This window comes from Myodes glareolus, chromosome 22 (assembly GCF_982192425.1).
Source record: "Myodes glareolus chromosome 22, mMyoGla1.1, whole genome shotgun sequence".
NCBI lineage: Eukaryota > Metazoa > Chordata > Mammalia > Rodentia > Cricetidae > Myodes > Myodes glareolus.
Window position 1 is genome coordinate 35,954,324 of NC_142047.1, and position 19,884 is coordinate 35,974,207.

At 46.7% G+C, this 19,884-nt stretch overlaps 1 protein-coding gene and 1 long non-coding RNA gene across 5 annotated transcripts in view; one reads left to right on the forward strand and one right to left on the reverse strand.

Moving 5' to 3' along the window:
• Nucleotides 1-19,884, forward strand: part of Agrp (agouti related neuropeptide) — a 72,868-nt gene that overhangs the window by 41,834 nt on the left and 11,150 nt on the right. For 3 of the 4 annotated variants that reach the window (XM_048437109.3, XM_048437108.3, XM_048437105.3), the window contains exons 2-3: nucleotides 15,067-15,186; nucleotides 15,275-15,325. The gene's annotated coding sequence lies outside the window, so the exon portion shown is untranslated. Of the gene's footprint in view, nucleotides 1-6,669; nucleotides 6,793-15,066; nucleotides 15,187-15,274; nucleotides 15,326-19,884 lie in introns of those variants that run through there. The other variant, XM_085681675.2, reaches the window with a different exon arrangement.
• Nucleotides 3,659-7,284, reverse strand: LOC125402395 (uncharacterized). Its single transcript, XR_014999015.2, has 3 exons — nucleotides 6,811-7,284; nucleotides 5,908-5,973; nucleotides 3,659-4,311 (listed from the first exon to the last, which is right to left on the reverse strand). It is a non-coding gene; the product is annotated as an uncharacterized LOC125402395 (long non-coding RNA).

Here is a 19,884-nt window from a genome sequence, read left to right on the forward strand (position 1 = left end):
GCCTTGAACTCACTGAGATCCGCCTGCCTCTGCCTCTCAAGTGCTGGTATTAAAGGTGTGTGCCACCACCGCCCGACTTCCAGTTCTTATGGTTATCTGACCAGGTACTTTCTCCTTAACCTTGTAAAGCATCACTTTTACCCAGGCACACATTTGTGGTCAGAGGTTGAGCCTCTCTAGAAGTCTCAAAACTGGTGTCTCTAGGCCTCTGGCTAGCTCTAAAGTCACCCCTTCAGCAAGTCATGCTTCAAGCACCTTCTCTATAGATAACCTGCCCTCTTTCCACTGTGTCAAGCTTCTGGCCAATTCCTTTCATGCCTTGTATTGGCACCAGATAGCAAGCAAGCTGTGTGTGCTTAAGGCGAGATTAAGGAACCTGACTGTGGTCTCTAAGCATTGTGGAGGCAGAGATCTCAGAAGTGATTACCACCATGTCCTGGCTCCTAGTGGGCGTTGAAGAACCTATTTATCGAACGAGTGAGTGAGTGAGTATCAGCATCCTGATCTAGTAGTCTTCCCTTTCCTCCCTTCTTGTCCTCTTTTTTTTCTTCTGTCTCTTCTGGAAATCAAACCCAGGGCCTTCTAGACACTAGGCAAGTGCTCTCCTGCTGAGCTACTTTCTGCCTTTGGTCCCCTGAGACAAGGTCTTGCTGCATAGCCTAGGCTAGTCTCAAGCTCATACTTCTGCCTCCCAAGTCTGGGATTGAGGGCATGTTCCTAGGTTGGACCCACCTTACATTTTTAAATTCACGCTCCCCCCCCTCCGTTACTAGTGCTCTGTCAATGAACACTCCTTGAGCACCAAGAGCTAGGCAGCTTGACGGTGGCTGGAGTGACCATGGCCTAGAGCTGTCCCTTTGTTTCCACCTCTGAGGAACTCCTTCAAAGAGTGAAATCGTGTAATCCACTTTGAGAACTCCTCTGCAACCCATGGCCGGGTGCACACTAGGCAATCACTCTACCGCAGAGCTTTAGTCTCAGCTTTAAAATCCCCACTTAGAAAAATTGCCAGTAGTGGTAGCACACACCTATAATCCCAGCATCTGAGCTGTAAAAGCAGATGAAAGTATGTACTTGAGTTCTGTGCCAGCCTAGTCTACGTATAAAGTTCCAGGACAGCCAACGCTACGTTGAGAGCTTGTCTCAAAATAAATGCAACAAAACGGATTTGTTTATTTTTAATTTTATGGGCATAGATGGTGTTTTTCATGCCTGATGACCTAGGAAGCAGAAGAGGGTGTCATATCCCCTGCGACTGTAGTTAAACGTGATTGTGAGCTGCTGTGTGGGGGCTGGGTCCTCTCCAAGAGCACCAAATGTTCTTAACTGCCGAGCCATCTCCCAGTTCCCCCAAATCCTCGTTTTTAATGGATGATTCAATCACTCCTCACTTTCAGCCCCTCTGCCTTCTGTCTGTCTGTCCGTTGTCACTGCTCCTATGATGACCTGGGTTACAATTGTTTTCTGTTCCTCAGTCTGCTTTTGTCACCGAAACCAAAAGTTGGTTTCCACTCACCAATCCAAGCCATCTTTTAGATCATTAATTCAGTCAGAGGTTCCCCTACCTAAGCAGTTTCCATGGATCCTCATTGCCATCCAGACTGTGGTAGCACCCTAGAGAGATCTGGCCCAAGACAGCCTCTCTTCTTTACCGTCCTCTGAACGGCATTTGTTCTACTTCAGCTTTAACTATACCAGCTTGCCTGAAGTTCTTACTCTCTGGCTCGGACGTTTCCCCTAACCTGTCTTCTGTCTGGTCCGCTGTATCACCCACCACATCCTCTTGGGAAACAAATCAAATGCCCCCCTAACCATGCGCTCAGGTTTCCCAGTTATTCTGTCTGAGCATCTGTCCCTGTGTATTGTTCTTGTCTATAGACAGACCTGTGACCAGGAGCAGATGGGACTGCAGTGATGAGATGGCACACCTCTGAGTTTACCGGGCCCTTTCCCCTTTCCAAGAGGCATCGAAGAAAGGGGAACATCTGAGGGCCATGGACTGCTAGAGAACGTTCAGGCCTCTCCCCAGCCGTGAGCAAGCAGAAACTCACTTCCCAGGAGATTCCCTGAAGCTAAGAGAAAGGCAAACAACTTTCCAGGTCATGTGGTTAGGAAGGGCTAGGTCTGAGTTCCAGATTGGCTCCCTGAGTCACAGCCAGTTTTGCTCTATTGATTCGGGCATCACTCCCTGGCTTTGAAGCTGAAGGAAGCACGGACATTTCTTCTTTTTTTAAAATTCTATTTATATTTTATGTATATGAGTGCTCTGCATGTATCCCTGCATGCAGGCATCAGATCCTATTACAGATGGCTGTGAGCCGCCATGTGTGGGTGCTGGGAATTGAACTCGGGACCTCCGGAAGAGCAGCCAGTGCTCTTAACTAAGCCATCTCTCCAGCTCCAGCATGGGCACTTCTAACCTGGAAGAGCTCACGTTCTTAGAGGGGTAGACTCAGGCCTGAGACAAATCCCTTTAGCAGAGTCAGAGGATGGTCAGGGCCCTAGTGCATGGTGCTGCCTGCTCCACTTTGGGGAACTCTGCATTCAAATTCAAAAAAGAAAAAAATCAAGAAAAACAGAAGCGTCCCTTATTTTTCCCCACAGGCCCCCACAGGTTACAACTCTGAGCACAACTTCCCCTTGCTTTCTGGGAAAAGATAAAATAAAAATCTCTCCACTACCGTGTTTTGGCGATGTCATTCATTGGCCAGATATTTACCAAACTTTTAGAAAATATCCAAGAATGTAACTACCCGCCCACCTTGCAGGGACCAAAGTTAGGTCACCTCCATCCTTGTCCCTGGGGGCTCACGATCAGAGCAGGTTTTGTTCTGATCTCTTGAGTTTTTGCACCTCTTGTGTCACCAAAACCAAGAACGTGTATGTGTGTGTGTGTGTGTGTGTGTGTGTGTGTGTGTGTGAGCTGGTAAGTGGAAGTTGCTAGGAAAGGGCCCTTAGGGTGACATGTTGGAGATTCTTGGCAGGTGGAGAGCAGGTCTTTGAGGCTTATGTGATGTAGGATGGCAGGCAGGCTCAAGGCAAGAAAAGAGATGCAATCGTTTTTGCTAGAAGAGAACAAAAGCCCAACATGACTGGAGAACTATGCATGCATGCATGCATTGATGAAGGAAGTAATCTTGGGGAGCCTTAGGCACTGAGTGAAGGGCAAGACTTTATCCTTAGAGTAATGGTGGCCTTGGCTTTATGCTGGGGGATTTTTGAGTCATATCATAGCTGTGCTTAGCAAGTCACCCAGGCAGTAGGATGTGGGTCACAAGGACTTTGGTACAATTTCTAGGTGAGTTGATAATGGCATGGGCCTAGCTGAAGGAAACAGAGAAGGAGGAGAATAAGAGAAATTAAAGGAATCTTTGGAAGAATGTAGAGGTTGGTGCTTCAAGAACTCTGGAGAGAGGGAGAGAGGATGATGCAAGAGCCCTGGTGTTTCCTTAATGAGGTGGGGAGGCCTAGAGAATTGAGGTAGGGGGACTGGGACATGGTTAACTTAGGCAGGCAGCATCTGAAGGGACGTTCCCATAAGGCAGCTGGACACATGGGTAGAGAAAAGAGGGATCGAGGCTTGTCTCCCCATCCTTGTCAACCCTCTTTGAAAAATTTACCCCAAAGAAATAGTTGTTGAAGAAGGAAAAGCTCTGTCTGAAAATATTGATTACTCATTTGTTTATTCAAAGGTAAAGAGATGACATAGAGCTTCAGAGACGGGATGCTGAAAGACCTTGTGAATGCCTATAGCACGCTGTGGCCAGCAGGAAGGGAAGGTCCGAGTAGGGTCAGAGCTGGCTGGCACGTGAGAATGTTAGATTTTTGAATATGTTGAGAGTTCCTGGTCCCTCAACACAACAAGCACAATGGGTGGAGAAAGCTCCAGAACGACCCTTATCTGCACCCGTTGCCCACAAGAGCTGTCAGCGCCTTCCCCTGCCGGTAGACTGTCTCGACCCAGAGTTGTAATTTCTCTCGGCTTTGTATTTACTTATATCGTGAAAGATTTTGGTAAACTTGGCACTGTTTTGGAAAGCGAACATGGCCATTACTTATTTGGACAGCTCCAGGCTGGCTTCTGCGCTTGGAGGTGTAAGTTTATAGGCTGGGCAAGCAGACTGACTTCCCTGGGGACTCGCCCAATACACCCAGCTGTGTCTCTGTTGTGGTCCTTGTTGGTCCAGTTTCAAGCCTCCAGGGGGAGCAGTGAGAGGGAGGCCTGCTGGTTTGGTAAGAGTAAGGCGTGGGGTGGCTGTGTCTCTCTGGAGTTGGGCTGGGCGTCCTTCCTTCCTTCCTGACTCCTTTCTCCTAAGGGACAAGTGGGAGGAATGTCCTTGCCTCTCCCAGGTCATGGGATGAGCTGTTCCCTTAGGATCCTTTTAGGCCAGGCCTCTTAGAAAAGGGCTGTGGAGTTAATGGCTCGCAGTTGTTTCTGTGTGTATCCTACTCCTGACACACAGGTGTAGTAGGGAGGCCTGGTGGAGACGGTAAGTGTCCTGGACACCAGGCATCTGGTAATCCCTTCCTGTTCTGGACTATGACTGGCCAATGAGGCTTCCCAAAGTGACCCCTGCCCTGTCAGCTCCAAGCCCCAATACAGAGTGGGCCTTTGGTGCCACCGTGTGGGAAGTGTCCTCAGTGCAGTTACAAACTTGGCCCACGCCAGGGGTGCCCCATCAACTGAGCAGTCTCATTGAATAAGGACTGGGGTGTGCCGTGTATAACATACTTAGTTGGTGTGTCTGCCCTTCTTACACCCAAACTCGGTCTCAGTTCAGGCACCCTGGACCTCCACCACCACGAAGGTCTCCACAGCTGCTTCTTCAGGGAAATATCAAATGGCGGATTACGCTGGTGCAGCGGGAGGACCCGAAGAACCCGGGGGGACCCAGGATAAAAATTAAAACAAACAAACAAACAAAAAAACTCCTCCACAGCCCAAAGCCTCTTCAGGAGGGACATACATTCTCTGCCCCTTCTCTTCCTAGTCCTCACTCCTACCGGGCTCCATCTTTTCCTCTTTAGAAGACTCTTCTGATTTCTGTAACTGCTACTCTAGGATTTCTAGTTGCTTCTCTCGGTGAGCTCTCTTTCTGGTTCTTGGGAGCTGGTTCCCCTTCCCTCTTCCTTGGTATCCCAACGATTTCCAGGGCCTAGCTTCTGAATCCACAGTAGCACCTCGTGGTTTAGCCTTCTCTCTCTCAGTCCTTACATTTAGGATAACCCTTTCACACCCCAAACTCAATGCGTAAAGTTGTTGATCTCAACTCCTCACAACTGTACTCTCCTGACTATCCCGCTGGCACCCCATTATCCTCAACTTGTGCCACACTTCCGCCTGGCCCTAGTGTCCTTCGTTCTCCTGAGTTAGTCTAGTCTTCAGGGGTGGACTGCCTCTATAGGTTGGACCCTGCCCATCTTCGCTTTCTTACTGGTCCCTCATCTCTGGCCAGTTCCTCCCTGGGAGGACCTAAGTCCTGCCAAACTGAACTTCATGCTCTCTGAATGCATCCCCTTCTCTCCTCTCTCTCTCTGTCTTGGCACAGGGTGGTCTGTGCACTTGAATGCCTTTTTTGCCTTCTTTTGCCTGACTCACACCTGTCTGCCTGTTAGGTCCCGGCTGTGACATCAGTGCCTTTTCGATCATTCGTATGGACTCCAGGCTTGGTCAGGAATCTTTTTCTTTGCCCTCAAAATGTCCTACTTCATTCCCTCTATCACTACCTGATCTACCTAGAGTACCCTACTCCAGGGCCACATATAGGCTGAATCACCTGATTGCCCTATTTTTTATGACCAAAAGACCCAGGTATATATAAAATTGAGTTCTAGGGAGAGGAAGGCCGTGATTGCTGGTCATCACAGTAAGCCAGTGGCCAAGCTGATCTGGGACCCAAGACTTACCTTCCTCTCCTGGGCTTCTTTGCTCTCCAAGATACCATTGTCAACTGAGTTAGGATCCTTGAAGGCCTGATAAGATTCGACAAGAAGAGAATCTTTCTAGGTGCTCTTGTCCTTAGGAGACAGCAGCCATTAGGAGGCTGTCCCAGGATGCCATGAGAGCTAGTATACAGTGACCACAGGTCAACACATCTGATAATATCCTACTGAGACTCCCTTTTCCTTCAGGGCTATGAAGTAGGAGTGCCTGAATTCCTAAAGGATGCTGGTGGCAGCAGTTATGGTCCCCAGGTTAATTATTTCTAATGTCATACAGAAGAGAATGTGCTGAGTGGGACCTCCCCCACTCAACCTTGACCTTAAAGGGCACGGATCTCCCCAGACCTGTTCTACCCACTACCAGACTGAAGTTTAAGGTCATTTCAATATCCCTCAGGCCTCTGAACCACCACTGTGCTCCAGTACCGTGAGAGCTCTCCTCTGAGAATTCGGGGTCCTACCTTGGGTCTTTGACACTGCTGTGTCCTCTGCCTGCCCCATGGGTGGACCCGATTCCCTTGCTCAGAGAGCTCGGTAAACAGAAACACATTGTTCTGGAAGTGAACACAAAGTGCCAAAGAGGATGCCTCCTAGCACTTAGGAAGTGCCCCTTCTACCTTAATAAATTTACAACGCAAACAACCCACAAATAGAATACCAAGGATCCACCCAGTTTTTTCTTGTACCTCTACTCCTCAAACTTCTTTCCTTGAAGTTCTTTAGAACAGCTACCCACATTTCCACCATCGCCCCCCTCCAACCTTCCTCCTTGTCACTCCGTACAAGTGTACTGACATGCACAGTGCATACCTGCTGGGTTGCGAGCGGCTAGAAGCCTGGGACACTGAGGTATTTTCTCACACTTACCTTGCCTGGATGGTACCATCTTGGTCACTTGCTCCAGATTGCCTAGATGTACAAAGTCCCTCTTTCCTGAACTGCCAGGATTCACTCGCCTTCCCTGGTCTTTCTGGCTGGTGTTTTTCCTCTGAGTTTCCAGCACCGAACAGTAGCTTAACAGCTTCACGCTAAAATGGAAAACTTTCCCAGAGATCCCTTCTTGCTTGCTTCCTGGAATCTGCTTTCCATCTCCCCTGGCCTGCAAAGCCCGTGACTCATTTACGCAGCAGCCAGCAGTGCCTTCTCCGCCGGGATTTCTCACAGGAAACCTGAGAGCCGCTCAAGCGCGGCCGTTTTCACGCTGCCTACTCTCGGCCCTGGCTTTTCTTATCTAAAACCCTGATTTGTTCTATCAGGAGAGGCAGTGGAGTTGTTACTTTTTCTCTAGATTCGGGCACCCACATTAAAACAGGGCTTTGTATCCCAGAGGCCCAGGGTGGAGCTTTTGCAGGACCTTTCAAAGTCCAGCAATCAAAACTCATCTTTGTTGTTGTTTCTGCACAATGACAGTCTTTGGATCGCCCTAGAAATTGAGAAAACTATAGGATCCATACCCCGCGCGTGCATATACACACTCTCACTTTCTCACACATACACACAGACTTTGAGAGAATCATAGACTATTTCTATCACAGCCGGGTGAGGAGTAGGGTGGGATTTTGACAGAGCTGACAGATGGGGTTCCCATCTGAATGGAATGTGCACCATCTCTGCAAGTGTTTGCAAGGCTGGGGGAGTGTTTTGTTGAATTCCTGAGGGTTGTCAAACGCCGGGTAGAATTTTAAAAATGCTTTGTTGTTGCTGTTTTGCTGTATTGTTGACAGGGTCTTGCTATGTAGACCAGGCTGTCCTGGAACTCACTATATTGCCCAGGATGGTCTCAAATTCTTGGCAATCTTTCTATTTCAGCCTCACAAGTTCTGGGATTTCAGGTGTGTGCTCCCTACTCAACTAAACATATGTTTTACAAATATATTGGTGAAAGAAGGCAGAGTAATGAACGTGGGTAATGATTTTTATTTATTTATAAGACAGGGTTTCTCTGTGTAACAGCCCTGTCTGTCCTGGAACTCACAGAGAACCGCCTGCCTCTGCCTGCCTCGTTCTAGGATTGAAGGTGTGTGCTACCACCAGCCGGCTTAGAGTTCACTCTGTCTTCATCATTAGTAACAATTACCATCAGTTTCTTCTAGTACTAGGAACCGAACTCAGGACTCTGGGTATACTAGTGCTCTAACACTGAATTAGATCTCCAGCCCTATTTTTATTTTGAGACAAGTTTTTACTCGGTCTGTCAAATAGGCCTTGACTTTTTTTTTTTTTTTTTTTTGACAAGGTTTTTCTGTGTAGCCCTAGCTGTCCTGGAACTCACATTGTAGACCAGGGCAGCATCAAACTCAGAGATCCACCTGCCTCCTCTGTCTCCCAAGTGTTGAGATTAAAGGTGTATGACGTCAGGACCAGCAGGCCTTGAATTTTTAATCCTTCTGTTTTAGCCCCCAAGTAGCTGGGATTAGGTGTGCATGTCACCACATTTGGCAATACTTTTAAAAATGTTCCAGTCAGCCCTAGCATTCCTCAGCCACCTGCCTCATTTACCCACATGAGTCAAGTCAGGCTGGGGAGGCCAAAGCAAAAAAATTGCTGTGAACTTGAGGCCAGCCTGAGCTACATAGTGAGTGCTAGGCTAGCCATAGCTCTACAGCAAAACCTGTCTCAAACAAAAGTCCTCAATGACAACAAAGTTGTCAGAATAATTTATGCCAATCCCTAATAAAATGGAGTAAAACTCTCTTGTACACATGTGCTTGATAAAGCCATTTTAATGACTTCCTAAAAAAAAAAAACAACCCACAATCTTGCACAAAAGTAAACACACAAACACACACACACACACACACACACACACACACACATACACACACACACATCTGTAAGGACACTTACCATGCAACTGCCTCTTCCACCTTGAATAGATGCCAACTAGTTGACGATATTCATAGTCAGAGATAATTATTTCTTTTTCTTTTTAATTATTAATTTTACCTATTTGTTTGTTTCTTTTTATGTGCCAATCCCAGTTTCCACTCCCTCCTCTTAAAGATAATCATTTCAAAACTACTTATGATACTTTATCTCACCTTTAAAAATCTTTATCCTTCCTTGTCTCTCTGGGTGTGGCTATAATTTATTATAACATGAGTAGTCTGGATTTTAATCTCTGGCTTATTCTTTCGAGACCGGGTCTCTTGATATAGTCCTGGTTGACCTGGAGCTCCCTATTTAGACCAGTCTAGTCTCAAACTCACAGAGAGAGAGCCACCTGCCTCTGCCTCTCTGGTGTTTGAATTAGAGGCCTGCACTGTCACGCCCAGTCTTCCCCTACTTATTTTTAAGTATATTCCTTGGCGAGCTACTTTCTGGATATTATTTCAAGCTGACACACTTATTCTGCCTTGATCTTGAAACATTTTACCCAGGGCATAGTTTGTGAGACTCAATGGGAAAAATAAATGCAGAGTACCTCACTCATTAGATTATGAATTTCAAGATAACAACAGCAGAGCATGAAACTAATCATGGACTCTTTGGAGCATGAAGCCCATGCAGTTACACAGTTACTAAATGATTCTGAAATGCTAATTGAGCTTTAATACACACTTGGACTAAGGATAGTCTGTACGTTTGAAAACTAGTTATGCATCAATCCAGTGTGCAATGTGATTGCTGGTGATCTCTCTCTCTCTCTCTCTCTCTCTTCCCTCTGTGTGTGTGTGTATGTGTGTGTGTGTGTGTGTATGTGTGGGTAAGAAATGCTATGGAGTCTGTGTCTGGGTACTTCTGACTGATGTTCACCAACCTTAGAGAGGCCTCTATATTGCAATTAAGTTTGTCTCTGAGAAACAGAGCTACACACACAGCCTGCAGTCATTTAGCATAGAGCTTTTGTTGTTGTTAATAAGTTTTCTGTATCTTCATAGTAGGCTTCTCTTCCAATGCAGTAAGCCAGTTCAAGCCAAAACTGAAAAAGAACAGGTTTATTTGAGCAAAGCAACTCCCGGGTGAGTCCTCCAGCCCCAGAAATCGGGCTGGAACTAAAGAAGGGAACTTAAATACCCTATAGGTGAGGGGTGATGGCATGTCCTCCATAAGCTGTGTTTGTGCCCAAGTATGGTATGCTTTCGATGGGGACTTGGGTCGCTGGCAACTTCAGGGGAGGAGCCACCACAGCCACCAAGAATGCAGACTGGGGCTTTTTGATGCCTTTTCTTTGTTAGAGATTTTCTGAGAGGGTGGGGTTTGGAGAGAGAAAATGGGGCTTTCTGGATTCAGCAGGAGTGAGCTGGAGCTTCCAGCTCAACAGTTGTCATTTTCTGAAGTCTGCTGAGGAGACTAGAGAAGACTGAGTAGGATGAGGGTAGGGATGGTGGGGTAAGGGTAAATGAAGAACAAGAAATAAAGGAGGCTTATAGGAATTCCCTCTTGTGGAATTTTGTTTTTTGACCCTTCTCTCTCTTCCTATCGGGTTTGGCACCAGATGAATGAAAAGCAGAAATGAAAGAACTGCTCCTAAGGGGTTGAGGTTTTTAATTATAGATAAAAGGGAGAGCACGGGCAGGGACAGAGGCATCTGGAAGAGTCCAGACTGAACTTGCCCAGAAGACTGAACCAGGCCCTATGAGGAGAGGGGTAAGGGGAGAGGGGAAAAGAAAAGAGAGGAACCTGAGGCCAAGAGACCAGGAAGGAACCAGGAGGCCAGGAGACCAAGAGGGTAAGAGATCAGCACAGCAAAAATGACTGGGTTATATAGGGAAGTGGAGCTGGGGGAAGGCCAGTGAAGCTCCCGAACTGAAGAGGTTGCAGAGAGGGGCCAGGGTATGCCAGCCAGGATGTCTTTCTCCATAACAGGCATTGACAATGCTGAGAGGCTAGCAGACAATGTCTGCTTTATATGTTAATAGGCACCTCAGCCAGTGTGTCCCAGGTTTGGGACTGTATATGTGTGTGTGCGTGTGCGTGCGTGTGCGTGTGTGGTGTGTGTGTGTGTGTGTGTGTAAAACAGAGAACATGTGACAGGCTAGGAGGAAGTTCCAAAAGTGAAGTGCTGGTAAACATGCAGCCACAAGGGGGCGTTCATTTACTTTCAATAACAAATTAAAACACTCAGGAAAAATGCGATTATTATATACCTAGCATATCCAAAGTTTTTTGACTTCATTATGAAACTCTTACAGAGTTGAGGCTATAACACAATGGCAGATCATTACCCAGCGTGTCTGAGGCCCTCAACAGTACAGAGGAGGAGGAGGAGGAGAAAGAAGAAAAGAATCAGTAGTGGTGGCACGTGCCTGTGATCACAACACTTAGGAAGTGGAAGTAGGAGAATCAGGAGACTCTGTCTCACAAGAACAACAATGACAAAAGCAATGTGACCCAAAGGGGACAAACCCTTAACTATAGAGAAATGGATAGGTGATAAGCAAGTATAGCGGAGACGTAATGACAGAGTGTGTGTGTGTGTGTGTGTGTGTGTGTGTGTGTGTGTGTGTGTGTAGGTGAGACTGTACAGGTGTGTGCAGGAGTAGGATCCCCTGGGAGCTGTAGTTATAGGTGGTTGGGAACCTTGCAGTGTGGGTGCTGAGAATAAACTCAGGTCCTCTGAGAAAGCAGTATGTGCTCTTAGCCACTGAGATCCCTCCAGCCCTAATTCAGTTTACAAAAAGATCTGGACAGTAGGTATAAAAGAGTTTACTCTTAGCCAGTTGATGGCGGCGCACAACTTTACAAGTTCCAGGCTAGCCTGGTCTACAGAGTGAGTTTCAGGACAGCCAAGGTCATGCAGAGAAACTGTGTCTCAGAAAATTTTAATTGTGTATTTTTTATATGTGTTTTGAGACAGTCTCACTATGTAGCCCTGGCTGGCTTGAACTGAAACTCTCCATGTAGACCAGGCTGGCCTTAAACTCCTGGAGATCCGCCTGCCTCTGCTTCCCAAGTCCTGGAATTAAAGGCATGTGCCACCACAGCTGGCTATCACATCCGGTTTTTCAGAGTCTGGGCTTGAACCAGGGCTCAGTGCATGCCACACAATCATTCCGCTAACTGAGCTGCATCCCAGGGTCCACCCCCAACCTCCTCGCAGTACATACAATCAGGTCCGGAACTTGCCATCATTCTACCTCAGCCTGGTGAGTGCTTGGATAACATGACATTACAACCAACTTCTAGGTGTTTTTTGTTGTTGTTGTTGTTGTTTTGTTAATATATTATTATATAAAAATTTAAATACATAGTCAAGCTGGGTATAATAACACACACATTTAATCCCAGCACCCAAGACTCTGTCTCAAAAGCAAAGCAAAGCAAAATAAAACAAAAGAACCAAGCGTGGTGGTGCATGCTAATAATCCCAGTACTTAGGGGATGGGAGCAGGAGACTTGCTGCAAGTCGAAGGCTTATATATTGAGTTCTACATTTAAGGTCTACATATTTGAGTTCCAGGCCACCCAGAATGACATAGCAAAACACTGTCTTTTTTTTCTTTTTTCTTTTTTTCATGTTTTCAATGGACAATTTTTTTGTTTTTTTTTTCTTTCTTTAAGACACTGTCTTGATAAGTAAATGGATCTTTATTAACTGAGTGTGTTGGTTGCAGTCTTGTGTACTAAAGAGACTCAGACAAGAGACTGGGTTCTGTCCAGGATTTCTTTTTTACCTTCTCTCCTCTCCTCTCCCCTCCTCTCCCCTCCCCTCCCCTCCCCTCCCCTCCCCTCTCCTCTCCCCTCCCCTCCCTTCCTCCCCTCTCCTCTCCTCTCCTCTCTTCTCTTCTCTTCTCTTCTTCCCTCCTCTTCTCTTTTCCTCCCTCCATCTTTTCCTTCCTCCCTTTATTTTTTCTTAATTTCTTGTTTTGTAACGCAGGGTCTCTCTTTGTAGTCCTGGTTATCCAGGAACTCCCTATGTAAACCAGCCTGGCCTTGGAAATAACAAGGATCCTCCTGTCTCTGCGTCCTGAGTTCTGGGATCTAACGTGTGTGGCACTATACCTGCCTGGCCTCACTCCAGGATTCAAGAACCGTAGGGGCAACATAGAAAGATTTCATCTCGAGTCATGTGTGGTGACCTAGAATCCCAGGAAAAGTGCTGTCCACATTCAGGGTGAAGTCTTTCCTGTTTAGTTAAATCTCTCTGGAAAGAGCCGTGAAGACTCACCCAAAGGCATGTCTTCTAGGTAGGCTCACCCAAAGGTATGTCTCCTATGTAGACTCACCCAAAGGTATGTCTCCTAGGTGATTCTAGACCTAGTCAAGCTGACAGTGAAGATGATCTATTGCACTGCCGTGCTCCAGATTTCTGACTTGGCTCACATACTTCAATGTACTCGGGCTGTTGCATGAATTGGTATATCTCCTTCAGCCTGACTCCTGTCCCCACTACCTGGACTGAATATTTTATCACCTCAGGGCTATAGTCTAAGGACTCTCAGATACCACTTGGATTAATGGTGGGATCTCTTCCCCCATGTAGTCTGGTAAGTGGTCAATTTCTGTTTATCTTTTGGCTTGCCTTCTAAGACCCCTCTTGCCTGTCTCATGCAAGTAATTTATCCAGGGAGAAATTCTTCCTAGAAAAGGAATGAAAAGAAGCGAAAGAGGGGAATAGGGAGGAGGCATAGCAGTGAGATGTGCTTGCGTTCAATCATGAGGACCTGAGTCTGGATTCCAGCAGCTACAACGCAAGCTGAGTATCCTGCAAACACCTGTAACTACAACTCCAAGGGATCCAGTGTCGTCTTCTGACATCGGCATGCACACCCGCACACAGACAGGTACAAGAACACAAACAGATGCATACATAAGTAAAGAGAAGTAAGAAGAAATAGAAGAGATGGGGAAATATGGGGGATAGAAATGATCTCATTTGGAAGCTAATCTCATCTAGACATCACAGGGAGTGCAAGTTGGGATCTTAGCGATGGGTAGGTCCAAACCATGGTGGGTGACAGAATATGCCGCCATGAAGACATGCAGACAGAGCTTGAGTGTGGAGTTTATTGAGATAAAGGGAATGAGAAGGGGAGAGAAAAAGGGGGGGCAGGCAAAGGCCTGCTTGCCTCTTCAGAAGAACAGCCGGGAGAACAGCAGGAGTCTCTTAAAGGGGCCTTTGCATCTGCATACAGTCAGGGAACTATTTAGCATGTGCAGAGGGGTGAGGTGTGGTACATTGTGCCAGGTTCCCCCAGAGGCAGCCCAAGGTGTGCCTGGATACTAACAACTAGAATCACACCCCACAGTTGGTTTCACCGTGAAGTCAGAAAGTTAGGTGCCTTTTATCTGCTGTGCCCTCTTCCTGGGAAAGGTGGGACTAATGGCCAAGCATGAAGGAGCTCATTAAACGAAATAAAGTTCTACAAAGAATGGGGCAACTAAGAGATGTTCGTTTAATCAGTCTGTGCAGTGATGCTGTGAGCCTGTACTGACTGTGGAGGTGGGAGGGAGAGGAGGTCCCCAGGCTTCCCCATGCACTCACACATAGACCCAAACACACACTTGGTTTATTGTCTCTGAACACTAGCTGTTTACACCCTGTGTCCTGTGGGATAAAATAAATAGGTACTTTTTTTTTTTTTCAGTTTTTCCTTTTACATTTTCTGCCTTGACTTTTCTGGATGATGGCCTAGAAACCATAAGACGAAATGAACCTTTTCCTCCCAAAGTTATTTTTTGTTACGGTGTTTTATCACAGCAGTAGAAACCCTAACTAAGATAGGTACTTATATGAGGTAGGAACCCCAAGTCTTCATACTTTAAAACACCACATCTTTCCTTAGGCCTTTATCCCAAAAACCCCAGAAAAAGGAATCATGTTTATCCCTCCTGAACATACCAAGAGCTTTTGCCAACGCCTTGGGGAGAGGGACTCTTGCCTCTCTACCGCCTACCTTACTCTTTGCATGCTTTCTTTAAGGGTCTGCTTCCTTCCTTTATTTATTTTGGTTTTTCGAGACAGGATTTCTTTGTGTAACAGCCCTAGTTGTCCTGGAACTAGCTCAGGCTGGCCTTGAACTCACAGAGATCTGCCTGCCTCTGCCTCCAAGTGCTGGGATTAAAGGCATGCACCACCACTGCCCCGTTTAGGATCTGCTTCCTTTCTAATCCTCAAGGATTTACGCTTTAACAGTCAGTGGAAAGCTGGGAGACACTGACCCTGTTGTTTCCTGAAAGAACCCTAGTGACAGATGCCAAATGAAGTCTAAGGCGAGAGACTGAACAGCAATTGCTGGCACTGCTCCTGCCTGTAAGCTGGTGTTTGCCACCTGATACCTTGACGGGACCCAAGCACAGGTAAGAGTCTACCAAACCCAGGATGTGATTGAGCTGGTGTAGAAGCTTGTATGGCCCAGGGTCAACCTCACCTTCTTTTCTCCCATAGCTCTGGGACACTGGAAAACAGAAAACTGACCACTATAGAGCCTTCATTTTGGTGAGTGCACAGCCAACTCTGCTCTTCTTGCTATGGTTTCGTGTATCCCCACTCCCTGGTCCCAACTTTGTTACCTATATTTGACTCAGGCTTCAATTGGCTTCCATGTGGGCATGATTCTGACGATTTCTGAAATTCAACTACGTATACAGCTCCTGGAGAAACCATGGCCTGTTCGTTCTCTACAGGTCAGGGTATAATGTACATCACCTGATGTAGTCAGGTGATTGGGAGGAAGACATGGCGAGAAGAGAAACCTTTTACAGGAGAACTCAGGCACCGAGGCCCTCGGGCTTTAGGCAGGAGTGTAAGAATTACTGTGACGAAGGGGGTGGGCTGGTAAACAGGAAGCAGAAGCCTAGAGAATCATGTCTGGGGAAGATCAGGTAAGATCCTAAAACCAGCACTGATTTATTTTCAGAAATGTCATACACCTTGCATTCACTCAGCGAGCTAAGTGCAGTTACTGGTGCTTCTGGGGGACAAAGGCCTCTCCCTGTTCATCAACAAGGCGACACTGTTGAGCGCTTTATCCCTGGATGCAAAACGGCACCCGAAACGTAGTTGTCTACTAGATCAGCTCGTAATCAGCGTTCCTTCCTCACTCTGGTCTAACCTAGATCTTCCCCTAGCAATGCTGCTTGTGATGACTATTCTTGGTTGTCAACTTGACTGCATTTGGAATTAACTAAAACCCCTGTGAGGACATACGTGTGAGGGATTTCTGCTTAGTTTGAAGTGAGAAGATTTATTTCTAACTGGGTCTTTGAGGTAGGAAGACACACCTTTAATCCAGATCTAATCTGGACCATGCCTTCTGCTGGAAGCCTATATAAGGACATGGAGGAAGGAAGCCTTGCTCTTTGCCTGCTTACTTTCACATTGCTAGCAGATCCACTCACTGGCCTTAGAGCCCATTTCGTCAGGATTCCAGTGTATACTGAAGATCAGCTGACACATCCAGCCTTGTGGACTGAACGGCTATTAGATTCTTGGACTTTGCATCCATAGCTAAGCACTGTTTGATTAACTGGACTACAGCCTGTAAGTCATTCTAATAAATCAAATATATATATATGTGTGTGTGTATATATACATACACACACACACATATATATATTTGTGTGTATGTGTATACACACATATTTATACACACATGCACATACACACACACACACACACACACACACACATATATATATATATATATATATAGAGAGAGAGAGAGAGAGATTCATTCTATAAATTCTGTTACTCTAGAGAACCCTGACTAATACGCTGCTCTTCCTTCAACCCCAAGGGCCTCAGGCAAGGGAGGGGATTTGAGCAGGCCCAGGCGGTGTGAGAGGAATCTGGTCCAGTTCCCCTGACACCTGCTTCCTTGCTGAGTCATGTAAACTTTTCTGCAAAATGAGACTTTCAACAGTTTGACTGCCAGGTTCAGAGAATGTTGTTGTCAAGGTTTAGCTCCTTCTTGTCTACAGTCATTCCCCTGACCTAGGCCTTCAAAAACTGGTGAGAAACCAGGTGGTGGTGACACACACCTTTAATTCTAGCACTGGGGAGGCAAGATGAATCTCTGTGAGTTCGAGACCATTCTGGTCTAGAGTTAGTGCCAGGACGGGCTCCAAAGCTACACAGAGAAACCCTGTCTTGAAAAATAAAAACAAAGCAAAACAAACAAATAAAAAACTGTTGAGAAAATCTAGCTGAATCAATCATCGCCAAAGAATGAATTCTTTAATTAAAATACTTGAGAGGTAGAGGCAGGCAGATCGCTGTGAATTCAAGGCTAACTTGGTCTGCAAAGTGAGTTCTAGGACAGCCAGAGCTACACAGAAAAAGCCTGTTTCAAAAAAGAAAAGAAAAAAAAAAAGAATGGAGCTGGGCATGAGATGCGGTCTTCATCCTTTGCAGAAATGCAGGCTATATAACAAAATTTGTGGGTACGGGACTACAGATGAAGCAGCAGTGGGTCTGGGGAGGCTGCGATGGGGGAGCTTAACTGTATTTGGGACCTCCCTGATGGGCCACAGCCCCTTTGAGCGCATTTCTTTTCTAGATTGCCCCAGAAGCATGCTAGGCTGTGGCCTAAGGGAGGAAGGCATTTGTGGGTTAGCATCCGCTCTGTTGTGAGGGTGTTTTCTGATTCCGTACCTGACTCTGAGGACAGGTCTGCTCTACTGGGTTCTAGGGGAGCCAAGCAAATGCCCTTGAATTCTACTTTTAAAAGGGTTATTAATAGCAAGGGTGGTATGTGTTGTACTTGGGTGGCATTAAAGGAGTTTGGGGAGTTGAGTCCTGGGATCCAGGCTGCAGATGGAGGCAACACATAGAAGACGAAGGGGAGTTAGTGATATGGGGGTGTGGGAGGTTGTAGAAAAAAGAAGTAAAAGACTCCCTCCACACAAAAAAGGGCCATAAAATAGGCTTAAGGCTTCGAGATTTTTGTTGCCCATGGAGTTCCAGAAAGCAGCCAACCTGTCATCTGTCCCGAAGCACAGAGGTCACACAAACACAATCTGAATTATCTCCCACCCCAAAGTTTTCAAAAACACATTACACAAAAAGCAGTCCATGGGCCTGGCTTCACCAGGCCCTCCACCTCCCTACTCAACAGCTGCAAAAACTGATTCTCAGGTCTTGCATGATGGGCTCTTCTCCTGTACCCCTTGGATACTGAGCTGCTCGAGGCTTAGTAACATCAACCTCTCAGACCAATAAAGCTCCACTCTTGCCATTTTGAAGTAGAACTGAGTCTTTATCCCTTCTTTTTAAAAAATTATTTATTTATTTATTACGTATACAGTGTTCTGCCTGCATGTATCTCTGCAGGCCAGAAGAGGGCACCAGATCTTATTATAGATGGTTGTGAGCCACCATGTGGTTACTGGGAATTGAACTCAGGACCTTTGGAAGAGCAGGCAGCACTGAGCCATCTCTCCAGACCCCATCCCTTCGTTTTCTGTCACTAACTTTTTATGGGAGGTACTTCAGAAGAGGTGATGGGTTGAAAGAGGCAAGAGTATCCCTGGGGGGGCTGGAAAGATGGCTCCGTGGTTAAGAGCACTGACTGCTCTTCCAGAGGACTTGGGTTCAATTCCCAGCACCCACATGGCAGCTCACAACTGTCTGATGATCCAGTTCCAGGGGATCTGACACCTTCACACCAATATACATAAAATAAAAGTTAAATAAATCATAAAAAATATTTTTTAAAAAAAATTTTTAAAAATTTAAAAAAAAGAGTATCCCTGGGTTATTCACCCAAGCACAGGCAGCTGGTAGATGGCACTCAGACCCTAAAAGGTGTGGGCTCTAGCATCTGTGGATTTCTCTCTGACTTCGGTTCAACTCTTCAGGTTTGAATGTGGGCGGGCCTGTGGTCAGGTGGTCTTGGGGGCATATGCTTTCTGCGTGTTCCATGATAGTGCAAAGAACCTGTGCTCGAGCGTACTGCAGTGGATGACTCCCTTAGAGAAAGAAGTAGGGGCCCTTCTGGACTGTCAAGACTTAGTTATGAGCCGGGCGGTGGTGGCACACGCCTTTAATCCCAGTACTTGGGAGGCAGAGGCAGGAGGATCTCTGTGAGTTCGAGGCCAGCCTGGTCTACAAGAGCTAGTTCCAGGGCAGGCTCCAAAGCTACAGAGAAACCCTGTCTCGAAAAAACAAACAAACAAGACTGAGTTATGCCCCGCTGAGCATCTCTAAGGACTCAGGTAGACCAAAGGGGCCCAAGAGACTCCAATTCTTGGTATTCCAGAGTCAGCTCTTGTATGAACTTTGTTTCATTTACCTGCAGGGTCACCTAAGTCCTAAGGATCTGTGCCACCTCTATCAGGCATGGTCCACAGTAGGCCCTCAGAGAATGCTTCATGGATGAAGATGTTCCTCTGCCTGTGATACCTGTGGCAGATACTCCTGTGATTCTCCTCGCTCGTGGACACCTAGGTCTTATGTGAGGAAGTTGCTAGGCTTTTCAGTTACAAAGTGAAGCAAGGGTTCTTTTTTTTTTTATTTTTTTCATTCAAAAATTTACACTTCCTCCCCTCCTCCCAATCCCCTCCCACTCCCCCACTCCCCTCTTCCCTCCCCCTCCCTGCGCTTGAGAGAGGGCAGGGAACCCTGCCCTGTGGGAAGTCCAAGGCCCTCCCCTCTACATCCAGGCCTAGGAAGCTGTGCATCCATATAGACTAGGGTCCCAAAAAGCCAGAACATGCTGTAAAAACAAGTCCCAGTGCCTTTATCAATGGCTTCTCAGTCAGCCCCCATTGTCAGCCACAATCAGAGTCCGGTTTAATCACATGCTTATTCAGACCCAGTCCAGCTGGATTTGGTGAGCTCCCATTAGAACAGGCACACTGCCTCAGTTGGTGGACCAACCTTTCACGGTCCTGACTTCCTTGCTCATCTTCTCCCTCCTTCTGCCCTTCAACTGGACCTTGGGAGCTCAGTTCGTTGCTCTGGTGAGGGTCTCTGTCTCTATCTCCATCCGTCACCATATTCGAGATAATCATCAGTGTAATAGTGGGGCAAGGACAGTTCAGGCACCCTCTTCT